Raw genomic sequence first — 14,412 nt, 5'->3', positions numbered from 1 at the left:
ACAAAAATTTAGGATCGTTTTTATTGCGGTGGATGAGATTTGAGTAATAATTAGCTTTAGCTAAGGTAAGCATGCGTTTATAAGTTATTAAACCATCACTAAATGCTTGATGGTGCACCTCAAGTTTAGTCGTGCGCCATTTGCGTTCCAGCTTTCTGCATAATAATTTCTGAGCTCTAGTTTCTTCTGTAAACCACGGGGTGCGCTTTTTTGGAGCCTTTTTTAACTTTAGCGGTGCTATGTTATCAATGGTTTCGCGCAGGGCGTCGTTAAAGTTGTTAGTGAGGTTATCAATAGAGCCCACATACTTTGGGAATGGTGCCATTACCGAGGGCAGTAGGTCAGCAAGAGCTGTCGTTGTGGCCGTATTAATGTTGCGGCTGCTATAGCAGTTATTATTATTATTAGTTTGACGAACATGCGTCTGAACCTCGAATTTTATAAGGTAATGATCGGACAATACTTTAGTATACGGGAGTATCGTAACTTTGGAAGCGGTGATACCCTTGACAAGCACTAAGTCTATCGTATTACCGTTGCGATGCGTGGGTTCATTTATTATTTGTGTGAGACCACAGCTATCAATTATAGTCTGGAGCGCTACGCACGGTGGGTCCGATGGGGTATTCATATGGATATTAAAGTCCCCCATTATGATTATATTATCGGCGTGTGTCACTAGATCAGCAACGAACTCTGAGAATTCATTGATAAAGTCCGAACAGGGCCCTGGGGGGCGGTAGATAACAGCCAGGTGTAGAGGCAGCGGTGTGACAGACCTCATAGTAAGCACCTCAAACGATTTATATTTATTATTTATGTTAGGACTAAGGTTAAAGTTTTCGTTGTATATTAGTGCGACCCCCCCACCCCTTTTAAGCGGACGGGCAATATGCGCATGTGTAAAGTTAGGAGGACATGCCTCATTTAGCGCAAAAAAGTCGTTTGGTTTAAGCCAGGTTTCACTGAGACCGATGACGTTAAGATTGTTGTCTCTGATGATATCATTAACTAACAACGTTTTGGGAGACAATGATCTTATGTTTAAAAAACCTATATTATAGGTAGTGGGCTGTTTTAGGGAATTTTTGATCAAATTATCCGTAGTAGCAATATTAATAATGTTGTGTTTATTATGCCCAGTGCATTCAGTATAATTGCGACCATATCTAGGAATTGATACGACGGGAATGTTCCGATTGTTTGATTGTTGCTTTGATAAACTGCACGCATCATGGTTAGCCTCCTCAGTAACGGGGATTTTCCGATTGTTTGTTTGTTGCTTTGATAAACTGCACGCATCATAGTTAGCCACCTCAGTAAAACACATGTCCAACTCTGAAACACTCAAAGCAGAAAAAACTTGTTCTAATTTAACTGACTCCTTACCCAGACCAGTAGTCTCGCATCCCTTATTTAAATCCGTCTTCAGGGTGGAGGGAAGTGGTGTTCTGTGGGGATTAGCCTTCTGCTTTGTTTTTAGCCCCGCTCGACATCCGCGTTTCCGATCACACCGCTGGCGTCTGCTCCGTAGACGGCCCCCGCTGCCACTAGACTCCGCTGCTTCACAGGCCGCTGGATGTAGCCGCCGACGTATCCCCATGCTAGTTAGCATGTTTAGCACGCCCGCGTCTATCAGTCCAAAACGGCCCGATGTGTCCATATCCAGAAGTGTCTGGCGGTCGTACGTGATCACGGAGTGACCACGATGCGAGCCAGCCATGAAGTCTGCAGAACTGTCCGGCATTTCCGCCAAATGTTCCATCTTTACCAAGAGCACCGCAGTGTCGCAGCCCGTCCGGGCGCCGCCATCTTGCCATCATGAAAGGTTTATAGATATAACTCCAAAACCAAACATAATATCTGTCCAAAATAGCCTGTAATATTGAATTTATGTGAGTTTTACAAGAATCAAATTTTTTGGAAAGGTTCACAAATACAGAAATTAGGTTTTATTCACTATGACAGTATACTGTCACACTCAATAAGAAAGTTCTTGAAACATAATTCCAAAAATACACATGCAAAATGTCTAATAACGCCTGAAGTTATGTATCTTTAAGAGTTTTATTGGAAAGAAACATTTGACAAGGTTTGCAAAAACAAAAAGTAAAGTTTTACTCAATTTGACAGTATTATACATACAATCCTGAGATAATACGAAAAAAGCAATAAAAATGTATTACACCACAATTCCTAATCCAAACGTGCAAAATGTCTAAATATATCTGTGATATTGAATCAATGTGAGTTTTACTAGAAACGATTGTTTTTCTATGGTTTGCAACTACAAAAATTAGGTTTTACTCAATATGACTGTATACTGTAACACTCAATATGACAGTTATTTGAACATAACTTCTAAACCACACATGAAAAATTGCTAATAATGCCTGAAATAATGCATCTTCGAGAGTTTTGTTCGAAACATATGCTTTTTAAAATCTTGCAAATGCAAAAAGTAGTTTTTTATTCAATAAGACAGTAATGTTCCTACAATCCTGAGATAATGCGAAAAAAGCAATAAAATGTATTCAAACATAACTTCTAAACAACACATGCAAAATGGCTTATAATGTCTGGAGATATTCATCTTTGTCAGTTGTACTAGAAAAATTATCATTTGTAAGGTTTGCAAAGACATAAAGTTGTTTTGTAATTCAAAACAGATGTATATTTGTCATACTAAATATGAAAGGTTTATAGATATAACTCCAAAACCAAACATAATATCTGTCCAAAAAAGCCTGTAATATTGAATTTATGTGAGTTTTACAAGATTCAAGTTTTTTGGAAAGGTTCACAAATACAGAAATTAGGTTTTATTCACTATGACAGTATACTGTCACACTCAATAAGAAAGTTCTTGAAACATAATTCCAAAAATACACATGCAAAATGTCTAATAACGCCTGAAGTTATGTATCTTTAAGAGTTTTACTGGAAAGAAACATTTGACAAGGTTTGCAAAAACAAAAAGTAATGTTTTACTCAATTTGACAGTATTATACTTACAATCCTGAGATAATGCGAAAAAAGCAATAAAAATGTATTCCAACATAATTCCTAATCCAAACGTGCAAAATGTCTAAATATATCTGTGATATTGAATCAATGTGAGTTTTACTAGAAACGATTGTTTTTCTATGGTTTGCAACTACAAAAATTAGGTTTTACTCAATATGACTGTATACTGTAACACTCAATATGACAGTTATTTGAACATAACTTCTAAACCACACATGAAAAATTGCTAATAATGCCTGAAATAATGCATCTTCGAGAGTTTTGTTCGAAACATATGCTTTTTAAAATCTTGCAAATGCAAAAAGTAGTTTTTTATTCAATAAGACAGTAATGTTCCTACAATCCTGAGGTAATGCGAAAAAAGCAATAAAAATGTATTCAAACATAACTTCTAAACAACACATGGAAAATGGCTGATAATGTCTGGAGATATTCATCTTTGTCAGTTGTACTAGAAAAATGATCATTTGTAAGGTTTGCAAAGACATAAAGTTGTTTTGTAATTCAAAACAGATGTATATTTGTCATACTAAATATGAAAGGTTTATAGATATAACTCCAAAACCAAACATAATATCTGTCCAAAATAGCCTGTAATATTGAATTTATGTGAGTTTTACAAGAATCAAATTTTTTGGAAAGGTTCACAAATACAGAAATTAGGTTTTATTCACTATGACAGTATACTGTCGCACTCAATAAGAAAGTTCTTGAAACATAATTCCAAAAATACACATGCAAAATGTCTAATAACGCCTGAAGTTATGTATCTTTAAGGGTTTTACTGGAAAGAAACATTTGACAAGGTTTGCAAAAACAAAAAGTAAAGTTTTACTCAATTTGACAGTATTATACATACAATCCTGAGATAATGCGAAAAAAGCAATAAAAATGTATTACACCACAATTCCTAATCCAAACGTGCAACATGTCTAAATATACCTGTGATATTGAATCAATGTGAGTTTTACTAGAAACGATTGTTTTTCTATGGTTTGCAACTACAAAAATTAGGTTTTATTCAATATGATTGTATACTGTAACACTCAATATGACAGTTATTTGAACATAACTTCTAAACCACACATGAAAAATTGCTGATAATGCCTGAAATAATGCATCTTCGAGAGTTTTGTTCGAAACATATGCTTTTTAAAATCTTGCAAATGCAAAAAGTAGTTTTTTATTCAATAAGACAGTAATGTTCCTACAATCCTGAGATAATGCGAAAAAAGCAATAAAATGTATTCAAACATAACTTCTAAACAACCCATGCAAAATGGCTTATAATGTCTGGAGATATTCATCTTTGTCAGTTGTACTAGAAAAATGATCATTTGTAAGGTTTGCAAAGACATAAAGTTGTTTTGTAATTCAAAACAGATGTATATTTGTCATACTAAATATGAAAGGTTTATAGATATAACTCCAAAACCAAACATAATATCTGTCCAAAAAAGCCTGTAATATTGAATTTATGTGAGTTTTACAAGAATCAAGTTTTTTGGAAAGGTTCACAAATACAGAAATTAGGTTTTATTCACTATGACAGTATACTGTCACACTCAATAAGAAAGTTCTTCAAACATAATTCCAAAAATACACATGCAAAATGTCTAATAACGCCTGAAGTTATGTATCTTTAAGAGTTTTACTGGAAAGAAACATTTGACAAGGTTTGCAAAAACAAAAAGTAATGTTTTACTCAATTTGACAGTATTATACTTACAATCCTGAGATAATGCGAAAAAAGCAATAAAAATGTATTACAACACAAATCCTAATCCAAACGTGCAAAATTTCTAAAAATACCTGTGATATTGAATCAATGTGAGTTTTACTGGAAACGATTGTTTTTCTGTGGTTTGCAACTACAAAAAATAGGTTTTACTCAATATGACTGTATACTGTAACACTCAATATGACAGTTATTTAAACATAACTTCTAAACCACACATGGAAAAATGCTAATAATGCCTGAAATAATGCATCTTCGAGAGTTTTGTTCGAAAAATATGCTTTTTAAACTCTTGCAAATGCAAAAAGTAGTTTTTTATTCAATAAGACAGTAATGTTCCTACAATCCTGAGATAATGCGAAAAAAGCAATAAAAATGTATTCAAACATAACTTCTAAACGACACTTGCAAAATGGCTTATAATGTCTGGAGATATTCATCTTTGTCAGTTGTACTAGAAAAATGATCATTTGTAAGGTTTGCAAAGACATAAAGTTGTTTTGTAATTCAAAACAGATGTATATTTGTCATACTAAATATGAAAGGTTTATAGATATAACTCCAAAACCAAACATACAATCTGTCCAAAAAAGCCTGTAATATTGAATTTATGTGAGTTTTACAAGAATCAAGTTTTTTGGAAAGGTTCACAAATACAGAAATTAGGTTTTATTCACTATGACAGTATACTGTCACACTCAATAAGAAAGTTCTTGAAACATAATTCCAAAAATACACATGCAAAATGTCTAATAACGCCTGAAGTTATGTATCTTTAAGAGTTTTACTGGAAAGAAACATTTGACAAGGTTTGCAAAAACAAAAAGTAATGTTTTACTCAATTTGACAGTATTATACTTACAATCCTGAGATAATGCGAAAAAAGCAATAAAAATGTATTACAACACAAATCCTAATCCAAAAGTGCAATATTTCTAAAAATACCTGTGATATTGAATCAATGTGAGTTTTACTAGAAACGATTGTTTTTCTGTGGTTTGCAACTACAAAAATTAGGTTTTACTCAATATGACTGTATACTGTAACACTCAATATGACAGTTATTTAAACATAATTTCTAAACCACACATGGAAAATTGCTAATAATGCCTGAAATAATGCATCTTCGGGAGTTTTGTTCGAAACATATGCTTTTTAAACTCTTGCAAATGCAAAAAGTAGTTTTTTATTCAATAAGACAGTAATGATCCTACAATCCTGAGATAATGCGAAAAAAGCAATAAAAATGTATTCAAACATAACTTCTAAACAACACATGCAAAATGGCTTATAACGTCTGGAGATATTCAGCTTTGTCAGTTGTACTAGAAAAATGATCATTTGTAAGGTTTGCAAAGACATAAAGTTGTTTTGTAATTTAAACAGATGTATATTTGTCATACTAAATGTGAAAGGTTTATAAATATAACTCCAAAACCACACATAATATCTGTCAAAAAAAAGCCTGTAATATTGGATTTATGTGAGTTTTACAAGAATCAAGTTTTTTGGAAAGGTTCAAAAATACAGAAATTAGGTTTTATTCACTATGACAGTATACTGTCACACTCAATAAGAAAGTTCTTGAAACATAATTCCAAAAATACAATGCAAAATGTCTAATAACGCCTAAAGTTATGTATCATTAAGAGTTTTACTGGAAAGAAACATTTGACAAGGTTTGCAAAAACAAAAAGTAATATTTTACTCAATTTGACAGTATTATACTTACAATCCTGAGATAATGCGAAAAAAGCAATAAAAATGTGTTCCAACAAAATTCCTAATCCAAACGTGCAAAATGTCTAAAAATACCTGTGATATTGAATCAATATGAGTTTTCCTAGAAACGAGTGTTTTTCTATGGTTTGCAACTACAAAAATTTGGTTTTACTCAATATGACTGTATACTGTAACACTCAATATGACAGTTATTTAAACATAACTTCTAAACCACACATGAAAATTTGCTAATAATGCCTGAAATAATGCATCTTCGGGAGTTTTGTTCGAAACATATGCTTTTTAAAATCTTGCAAATGCAAATAGTAGTTTTTTTATTCAATAAGACAGTAATGTTCCTACAATCCTGAGATAATGCGAAAAAAGCAATAAAAATGTATTCAAACATAACTTCTAAACGACACTTGCAAAATGGCTTATAATGTCTGGAGATATTCATCTTTGTCAGTTGTACCCAAAAAATTATCATTTGTAAGGTTTGCAAAGACATAAAGTTGTTTTGTAATTCAAAACAGATGTATATTTGTCATACTAAATATGAAAGGTTTATAGATATAACTCCAAAACCAAACATAATATCTGCCCAAAAAAGCCTGTAATATTGAATTTATGTGAGTTTTACAAGAATCAAGTTTTTTGGAAAGGTTCACAAATACAGAAATTAGGTTTTATTCACTATGGCAGTATACTGTCACACTCAATAAGAAAGTTCTTGAAACATAATTCCAAAAATACACATGCAAAATGTCTAATAACGCCTGAAGTTATGTATCTTTAAGAGTTTTACTGGAAAGAAACATTTGACAAGGTTTGCAAAAACAAAAAGTAATGTTTTACTCAATTTGACAGTATTATACTTACAATCCTGAGATAATGCGAAAAAAGCAATAAAAATGTATTCCAACATAATTCCTAATCCAAACGTGCAAAATGTCTAAATATATCTGTGATATTGAATCAATGTGAGTTTTACTAGAAACGATTGTTTTTCTATGGTTTGCAACTACAAAAATTAGGTTTTACTCAATATGACTGTATACTGTAACACTCAATATGACAGTTATTTAAACATAACTTCTAAACCACACATGGAAAATTGCTAATAATGCCTGAAATAATGCATCTTCGGGAGTTTTGTTCGAAACAAATGCTTTTTAAACTCTTGCAAATGCAAAAAGTAGTTTTTTATTCAATAAGACAGTAATGTTCCTACAATCCTGAGATAATGCGAAAAAAGCAATAAAAATGTATTCAAACATAACTTCTAAACGACACTTGCAAAATGGCTTATAATGTCTGGAGATATTCATCTTTGTCCGTTGTACTAGAAAAATGATCATTTGTAAGGTTTGCAAAGACATAAAGTTGTTTTGTAATTCAAAACAGATGTATATTTGTCATACTAAATATGAAAGGTTTATAGATATAACTCCAAAACCAAACATAATACCTGTCCAAAAAAGCCTGTAATATTGAATTTATGTGAGTTTTACAAGAATCAAGTTTTTGGGAAAGGTTCACAAATACAGAAATTAGGTTTTATTCACTATGACAGTATACACTCAATAAGAAAGTTCTTGAAACATAATTCCAAAAATACACATGCAAAATGTCTAATAACGCCTGAAGGTATGTATCTTTAAGAGTTTTACTGGAAAGAAACATTTGACAAGGTTTGCAAAAACAAAAAGTAATGTTTTACTCAATTTGACAGTATTATACTTACAATCCTGAGATAATGCGAAAAAAGCAATAAAAATGTATTACAACACAATTCCTAATCCAAACGTGCAAAATGTCTAAAAATACCTGTGATATTGAATCAATATGAGTTTTCCTAGAAACGAGTGTTTTTCTATGGTTTGCAACTACAAAAATTTGGTTTTACTCAATATGACTGTATACTGTAACACTCAATATGACAGTTATTTAAACATAACTTCTAAACCACACATGAAAATTTGCTAATAATGCCTGAAATAATGCATCTTCGGGAGTTTTGTTCGAAACATATGCTTTTTAAAATCTTGCAAATGCAAATAGTAGTTTTTTTATTCAATAAGACAGTAATGTTCCTACAATCCTGAGATAATGCGAAAAAAGCAATAAAAATGTATTCAAACATAACTTCTAAACGACACTTGCAAAATGGCTTATAATGTCTGGAGATATTCATCTTTGTCAGTTGTACCCAAAAAATTATCATTTGTAAGGTTTGCAAAGACATAAAGTTGTTTTGTAATTCAAAACAGATGTATATTTGTCATACTAAATATGAAAGGTTTATAGATATAACTCCAAAACCAAACATAATATCTGCCCAAAAAAGCCTGTAATATTGAATTTATGTGAGTTTTACAAGAATCAAGTTTTTTGGAAAGGTTCACAAATACAGAAATTAGGTTTTATTCACTATGGCAGTATACTGTCACACTCAATAAGAAAGTTCTTGAAACATAATTCCAAAAATACACATGCAAAATGTCTAATAACGCCTGAAGTTATGTATCTTTAAGAGTTTTACTGGAAAGAAACATTTGACAAGGTTTGCAAAAACAAAAAGTAATGTTTTACTCAATTTGACAGTATTATACTTACAATCCTGAGATAATGCGAAAAAAGCAATAAAAATGTATTCCAACATAATTCCTAATCCAAACGTGCAAAATGTCTAAATATATCTGTGATATTGAATCAATGTGAGTTTTACTAGAAACGATTGTTTTTCTATGGTTTGCAACTACAAAAATTAGGTTTTACTCAATATGACTGTATACTGTAACACTCAATATGACAGTTATTTAAACATAACTTCTAAACCACACATGGAAAATTGCTAATAATGCCTGAAATAATGCATCTTCGGGAGTTTTGTTCGAAACAAATGCTTTTTAAACTCTTGCAAATGCAAAAAGTAGTTTTTTATTCAATAAGACAGTAATGTTCCTACAATCCTGAGATAATGCGAAAAAAGCAATAAAAATGTATTCAAACATAACTTCTAAACGACACTTGCAAAATGGCTTATAATGTCTGGAGATATTCATCTTTGTCCGTTGTACTAGAAAAATGATCATTTGTAAGGTTTGCAAAGACATAAAGTTGTTTTGTAATTCAAAACAGATGTATATTTGTCATACTAAATATGAAAGGTTTATAGATATAACTCCAAAACCAAACATAATACCTGTCCAAAAAAGCCTGTAATATTGAATTTATGTGAGTTTTACAAGAATCAAGTTTTTGGGAAAGGTTCACAAATACAGAAATTAGGTTTTATTCACTATGACAGTATACACTCAATAAGAAAGTTCTTGAAACATAATTCCAAAAATACACATGCAAAATGTCTAATAACGCCTGAAGGTATGTATCTTTAAGAGTTTTACTGGAAAGAAACATTTGACAAGGTTTGCAAAAACAAAAAGTAATGTTTTACTCAATTTGACAGTATTATACTTACAATCCTGAGATAATGCGAAAAAAGCAATAAAAATGTATTACAACACAATTCCTAATCCAAACGTGCAAAATGTCTAAAAATACCTGTGATATTGAATCAATATGAGTTTTCCTAGAAACGAGTGTTTTTCTATGGTTTGCAACTACAAAAATTTGGTTTTACTCAATATGACTGTATACTGTAACACTCAATATGACAGTTATTTAAACATAACTTCTAAACCACACATGAAAATTTGCTAATAATGCCTGAAATAATGCATCTTCGGGAGTTTTGTTCGAAACATATGCTTTTTAAAATCTTGCAAATGCAAATAGTAGTTTTTTTATTCAATAAGACAGTAATGTTCCTACAATCCTGAGATAATGCGAAAAAAGCAATAAAAATGTATTCAAACATAACTTCTAAACGACACTTGCAAAATGGCTTATAATGTCTGGAGATATTCATCTTTGTCAGTTGTACCCAAAAAATTATCATTTGTAAGGTTTGCAAAGACATAAAGTTGTTTTGTAATTCAAAACAGATGTATATTTGTCATACTAAATATGAAAGGTTTATAGATATAACTCCAAAACCAAACATAATATCTGCCCAAAAAAGCCTGTAATATTGAATTTATGTGAGTTTTACAAGAATCAAGTTTTTTGGAAAGGTTCACAAATACAGAAATTAGGTTTTATTCACTATGGCAGTATACTGTCACACTCAATAAGAAAGTTCTTGAAACATAATTCCAAAAATACACATGCAAAATGTCTAATAACGCCTGAAGTTATGTATCTTTAAGAGTTTTACTGGAAAGAAACATTTGACAAGGTTTGCAAAAACAAAAAGTAATGTTTTACTCAATTTGACAGTATTATACTTACAATCCTGAGATAATGCGAAAAAAGCAATAAAAATGTATTCCAACATAATTCCTAATCCAAACGTGCAAAATGTCTAAATATATCTGTGATATTGAATCAATGTGAGTTTTACTAGAAACGATTGTTTTTCTATGGTTTGCAACTACAAAAATTAGGTTTTACTCAATATGACTGTATACTGTAACACTCAATATGACAGTTATTTAAACATAACTTCTAAACCACACATGGAAAATTGCTAATAATGCCTGAAATAATGCATCTTCGGGAGTTTTGTTCGAAACAAATGCTTTTTAAACTCTTGCAAATGCAAAAAGTAGTTTTTTATTCAATAAGACAGTAATGTTCCTACAATCCTGAGATAATGCGAAAAAAGCAATAAAAATGTATTCAAACATAACTTCTAAACGACACTTGCAAAATGGCTTATAATGTCTGGAGATATTCATCTTTGTCCGTTGTACTAGAAAAATGATCATTTGTAAGGTTTGCAAAGACATAAAGTTGTTTTGTAATTCAAAACAGATGTATATTTGTCATACTAAATATGAAAGGTTTATAGATATAACTCCAAAACCAAACATAAAATCTGTCCAAAAAAGCCTGTAATATTGAATTTATGTGAGTTTTACAAGAATCAAGTTTTTTGGAAAGGTTCACAAATACAGAAATTAGGTTTTATTCACTATGACAGTATACTGTCACACTCAATAAGAAAGTTCTTGAAACATAATTCCAAAAATACACATGCAAAATGTCTAATAACGCCTGAAGTTATGTATCTTTAAGAGTTTTACTGGAAAGAAACATTTGACAAGGTTTGCAAAAACAAAAAGTAATGTTTTACTCAATTTGACAGTATTATACTTACAATCCTGAGATAATGCGAAAAAAGCAATAAAAATGTATTACAACACAAATCCTAATCCAAACGTGCAAAATTTCTAAAAATACCTGTGATATTGAATCAATGTGAGTTTTACTAGAAACGATTGTTTTTCTGTGGTTTGCAACTACAAAAATTAGGTTTTACTCAATATGAATGTATACTGTAACACTCAATATGACAGTTATTTAAACATAACTTCTAAACCACACATGGAAAATTGCTAATAATGCCTGAAATAATGCATCTTCGGGAGTTTTGTTCGAAACATATGCTTTTTAAACTCTTGCAAATGCAAAAATTAGTTTTTTATTCAATAAGACAGTAATGATCCTACAATCCTGAGATAATGCGAAAAAAGCAATAAAAATGTATTCAAACATAACTTCTAAACAACACATGCAAAATGGCTTATAATGTCTGGAGATATTCATCTTTGTCAGTTGTACTAGAAAAATGATCATTTGTAAGGTTTGCAAAGACATAAAGTTGTTTTGTAATTCAAAACAGATGTATATTTGTCATACTAAATATGAAAGGTTTATAGATATAACTCCAAAACCAAACATAATACCTGTCCAAAAAAGCCTGTAATATTGAATTTATGTGAGTTTCACAAGAATCAAGTTTTTGGGAAAGGTTCACAAATACAGAAATTAGGTTTTTTTCACTATGACAGTATACTGTCACACTCAATAAGAAAGTTCTTGAAACATAATTCCAAAAATACAATGCAAAATGTCTAATAACGCCTTAAGTTATGTATCATTAAGAGTTTTACTGGAAAGAAACATTTGACAAGGTTTGCAAAAACAAAAAGTAATGTTTTACTCAATTTGACAGTATTATACTTACAATCCTGAGATAATGCGAAAAAAGCAATAAAAATGTATTACAACACAATTCCTAATCCAAACGTGCAAAATGTCTAAAAATACCTGTGATATTGAATCAATATGAGTTTTACTAGAAACGAGTGTTTTTCTATGGTTTGCAACTACAAAAATTTGGTTTTACTCAATATTACTGTATACTGTAACACTCAATATGACAGTTATTTAAACATAACTTCTAAACCACACATGAAAATTTGCTAATAATGCATGAAATAATGCATCTTCGGGAGTTTTGTTCGAAACATATGCTTTTTAAAATCTTGCAAATGTAAATAGTAGTTTTTTATTCAATAAGACAGTAATGTTCCTACAATCCTGAGATAATGCGAAAAAAACAATAAAAATGTATTCAAACATAACTTCTAAACGACACTTGCAAAATGGCTTATAATGTCTGGAGATATTCATCTTTGTCAGTTGTACTAGAAAAATTATCATTTGTAAGGTTTGCAAAGACATAAAGTTGTTTTGTAATTCAAAACAGATGTATATTTGTCATACTAAATATGAAAGGTTTATAGATATAACTCCAAAACCAAACATAATACCTGTCCAAAAAAGCCTGTCATATTGAATTTATGTGAGTTTTACAAGAATCAAGTTTTTGGGAAAGGTTCACAAATACAGAAATTAGGTTTTATTCACTATGACAGTATACACTCAATAAGAAAGTTCTTGAAACATAATTCCAAAAATACACATGCAAAATGTCTAATAATAATGATACACATGCAAAATGTCTAATAATAATAATATGGCTGGCTCACATCGTGGTCACTCCGTGATCACGTACGACCGCCAGACACTTCTGGATGTGGACATATCGGGCCGTTTTGGACTGATAGACCCTTGCGTGCTAGACTTGCTAACTAGCATGGGAATACATCGGCGGCTACATCCAGCGGCCTGTGAAGCAGGGGAGTATAGTAGCAGCGGGGGCCGTCTACGGAGCAGACGCCAGCGGTGTGATCGGAAACGCGGATGCCGAGCGGGGCTAAAAACAAAGCAGAAGGCTAATCCCCACAGAACACCACTTTCCTCCATCCTGAAGACGGATTTAGATGGAAAATGCGAGACTACTGGACTGGGTAAGGAGTCTGTTAAATTAGAACAAGTTTTTTCTGCTTTGAGTGTTTCAGAGTTGGACATGTGTTTTACTGAAGTGGCTAACTATGATGCATGCAGTTTATCAAAGCAACAAACAAACAATCGAAAAATCCCCGTTACTGAGGTGGCTAACTATGATGCGTGCAGTTTATCAAAGCAACAAACAAACAATCGGAAAATCCCCGTTACTGAGGTGGCTAACCATGATTCGTGCAGTTTATCAAAGCAACAATCAAACAATCGGAACATTCCCGTCGTATCAATTCTTACATATGGTCGTAACTATACTAAATGCACGGGGCATAATAAACACAACATTATTAATATTGCTACTACGGATAATTTGATCAAAAACTCCCTAAAACAGCCCACTACCTATAATATAGGTTTTTTAAACATAAGATCATTGTCTCCTAAAACGTTGTTAGTTAATGATATTATCAGAGACAACAATCTTAACGTCATCGGTCTCAGCGAAACCTGGCTTAAACCAAACGACTTTTTTGCGCTAAATGAGGCATGTCCTCCTAACTTTACACATGCGCATATTGCCCGTCCGCTCAAAAGGGGTGGGGGGGTCGCACTAATATACAACGAAAACTTTAACCTTAGTCCTAACATAAATAATAAATATAAATCGTTTGAGGTGCTTACTATGAGGTCTGTCACACCGCTGCCTC

This window comes from Nerophis ophidion, linkage group LG17 (assembly GCF_033978795.1).
Source record: "Nerophis ophidion isolate RoL-2023_Sa linkage group LG17, RoL_Noph_v1.0, whole genome shotgun sequence".
NCBI classification, from domain to species: Eukaryota; Metazoa; Chordata; class Actinopteri; order Syngnathiformes; family Syngnathidae; genus Nerophis; species Nerophis ophidion.
The sequence above is the reverse complement of the archived record's forward strand: the minus strand, read 5'-3'. Positions refer to the sequence as shown.